Raw genomic sequence first — 3634 nt, 5'->3', positions numbered from 1 at the left:
AGGGATTGGTCCTTGGAGAGGGACATCATGTTTGGGAAAGTGGAGGGATGGCACAGGATAGGAACACCCTCAATGAGATGGATCGATTTTGTGAGTGGAATGGTGGGAATGAGTGTGTTTGAGACGGCGAGGTTGGCACAGGATAGAACGGCATTTAGGGCTCTTGTACATAGGGTTGCTATGAGTCGTAAGTGACTCGATGGCACATAACAACAACAATTATGATTATCACAGGAATCCAGAATTAAGCTTGCATAGTGGAGTGCATTGGGTGGGGCGGGGGGAGATTGTATACCAAGGAAGAAGTTTATCTTTTGCTTTTCAAAGAGAGGAACAAACTGGGGGGTGGGGTCGAGGGAAAAATTTCAACAATGAATGTAAATCCAAAATCTCTGTAAATGTTCTTTAAAATTAATGAAATAAAATATTAAAAAAATTATGACTGTTAACAAACATTCCCTTTCCCTCCCCCTAAAATGTAAAGGAAAAGGGGTCTTTGAAAAGAAAACAGATTTGGGATCACCATTATATTTAAATAGCATTAATAATCTTAATGATTTATCTGATACTGAAGAAAAATTTAAGGTGTATTAAATGAACCATTTAGGCTTAAAAGAGTATTAATATAATTTCATTTCTTTGGAATATGATGGTAATGTAAAGAATTTCTGAATATTTGTTAAAAAATGTGGTTGACTAAATCCATCATAGAATCTTACCATTTTACTTTTTACAAATCTATTCGTCTGTCTGCTTGCCGTACAGAAGTAACTCGTGGTTGTTGTGATGCTCAACAGTGTGACACTGATGTGTCAAATGCAAGAATGGTTACCTGTGGTGGACAGTGTTTGGTGGAGTTCCCTGATTAAAACAAGCTCGGAAGCAGGAGTGGCATCCACTTTTATAATAGCTTGTCTCCGGAGACTCTATGAACTAGGAAAAATGGAAGTAACACAAATGTTCAAGTCTTTCATTCATAGATTCACTATGAGTCATCTACGACTTGATGGCACTTAAAAACAACAACAACAATATATATATTTACCCAGGTACCACTTAACATTTTATAACTCACTTGAATTCTAGAAATTAGAGTGTTAACAGAAATATAAATCCGTTTCAGAAGGTTATTACCACATTAAAAGCTGGTTGTTTTAGATGATGGCCTTCCTAAATGACTGAGCCAGGGGAGCAGAGGGAATTACTAAGCTATCCTGGAGGCACTTAGATGCCCTTACTCCTGCCAGGATCAACATAACTTATGATTGAAGAGTTGAAGTAAATACTTCTCATCATTAGCCAATGTCTCCGTTTTTTATAGACATAAATAAATGCAAATAAGCATCCTATCTCACATGATTATTATGTTAGTTGTCACTGAGTCGATTCCCAACTCCTGGGACCTCCATGCACTACAGACCGCTGTGATTTGTAACATTCTTCTGGAATGATTTTTCAGGAGTAAAGTGCTAGGTCTTTCTTCCTAGTCTTAGTCCAAAAGCTCCAATGAAACTGACTGACCATAACTTCAACATGAAAACCTCCAGAGTATAGTGATTGTGCTTCAGGTGCCATGAGTAACACCCAACTGTCCCGCATGGAAGGTGAGACTTCTATAAGGATGGCTAAACACAAACCCAGACACATCTGATCTTTTCATGTTTGCTGAAATTGACTAAATGACTATCACTTAAAGAGGAACCTATTATTAGATGGTTGTTCTTTATTGATGAGAAAGATCAGGCAGATGTAAGCTGGTGTACCAAGTCAGAGCATAGAGTAGGAGTTTAGCTGTGTGGATTCAGTTACTTCTGACATGAGCTACATGGCTGGACAAGCATCATCTTTTCTTTGAGTCTTGTTTGATCTCGTCATTTAGAAGCTGAGGGGTGAGATTTATGACATTTTTGGTAGAGAGTCGTGGACTGTAGAGGAAGAAAATATCCATCTACACACACACAGAGGGAGGGGAGGAGGGAGGGAGATACAGAGAAGAAGGAGGAGGAGGAGGAGGAAGAAGAAGAGAGGTGCAGGAGGAAGAGAAGAAGGGAGAGAGGGGAGAGGGGAGAAAGGAGAGAGGAGAGAGAAGGAAGACTGGAAAAAGAGATTAAGCAGAGGGAAATGACTGGTAAATGGTATTTGCAGACCCAGGCAGAAACTGCAGATGACCAGAAGTGGCTAACAGTGCAGGAGTGCTTATTTAGACAAGGACAATGAGATGGCATTCATTGCTTATCTCATCCTTTTCTGCTTTACCCCAGGGTGGCAGAGTTGTCCTGAGTGATCCCCAAGGCCAGTCGAACGGTCACAGGTACAGATCTCTTTTTGCCCTTTACCCAGCTGTGTCTGGTATTTCATAAAGCTTTTGCTTACAGAAGAATTTTACTGGAAAATGAAAACCTTTTTACCTCTTGAGCTGCTAAATGTAGCTCAGGCTTTGACCTTTACTAACTCACTCATCAGTTTTGGTCAGTCTTTCTCTATGAAAATTCTTAGACAAAGCTGTTTAGAGGTTTGTATGACAAAGAATAAAATTAGCTTGCGCATCTGATCTTAAATTTGTATTGCATATACCATGTGTGTTCACCTTTTACTGAAACTTTTGGCATCAATATCTTCCACTGTCATTCTGTCATTCTAATCACAAGGGACTCCAGCCTTCCTTGCTGCCATATTGTGCTTTCAGTCTTCCTGCAATGGGCTACTGAGGACCTCTCCAAAATGCCAAACAACAATCATGTCAGTTCAACAATTCAGTTGTGCGTGATCCAAGCTGTAGTATTTTAAATAGCTTCCTATGCATCTGAAAGCTGGATAATGAATAAGGAAGACTAAAGAAGATTTGATGTGATGTTAGAAAAGAGCACTAAATATTCCATGGTTTCCCCAAAGTAAACAAGTTTGTTACAGAGGAAGTGCAGCAAGGATGTTGTTGTTGTTGATTGCCTTCGAGTCTATGAAAAAAAGTCCTGAAGGCCCTTTACAACTATCAACATTTACTCCTTAGAAAGATGGTGAACTTCGTCTCACATATTTTGGCATGTTGTCAGGAGAGAAAACACATGATACTGATACTGAGAAAGACAGAGGGAGAAAGAGAGAGAGAGAGAGAGAGAAGGGAGGGAGGGAGGGAGGAAGGAAGGAAGGAAGAATCCTCAACAAAATAGAGTGACAAGTGATTTTAACAATGTGCTTGAACCTTTAAAAGGGAGAGATTTTTAAAGGAGTATGAATATTACCAGATACCACTTAGGATGGTGCAGGATAAGTGAAAGTTCAGATCTTTTGTTCATAGTGTTGCTACGGTTCTTAACAACAAGAAGAATGGAGTAAACAAGAATTGTGGTGGTAACAAAGCAACAGCTAAGCTAAGAATGACTTTCTTACCTTCACAGTGAATGGCCTGGCCCAGGAGTTTTCTAAACTTCAGTTTTGATTACATGTCTATTGTTTATATGTTACTATATATGTTCATATGTTAATATGTATGTTTATATGTTATGTATTTCATGGTATTTAATGAAGGAAGTAATCTCTTGTGCAGTTTACAGTCTCTGAAAACCCACTGAAGTTTCAGCTATGGGTCAGCTCTGGGCTGTTTTGTGAAGAAGGAGCTGTACTATTAACTCTCTCC

The sequence above is a fragment of the Elephantulus edwardii genome, unplaced genomic scaffold (assembly GCF_000299155.1).
Source record: "Elephantulus edwardii isolate Elephantulus edwardi_28Jun2011 unplaced genomic scaffold, EleEdw1.0 scaffold00232, whole genome shotgun sequence".
Taxonomy (NCBI): domain Eukaryota; kingdom Metazoa; phylum Chordata; class Mammalia; order Macroscelidea; family Macroscelididae; genus Elephantulus; species Elephantulus edwardii.
The sequence above is the reverse complement of the archived record's forward strand: the minus strand, read 5'-3'. Positions refer to the sequence as shown.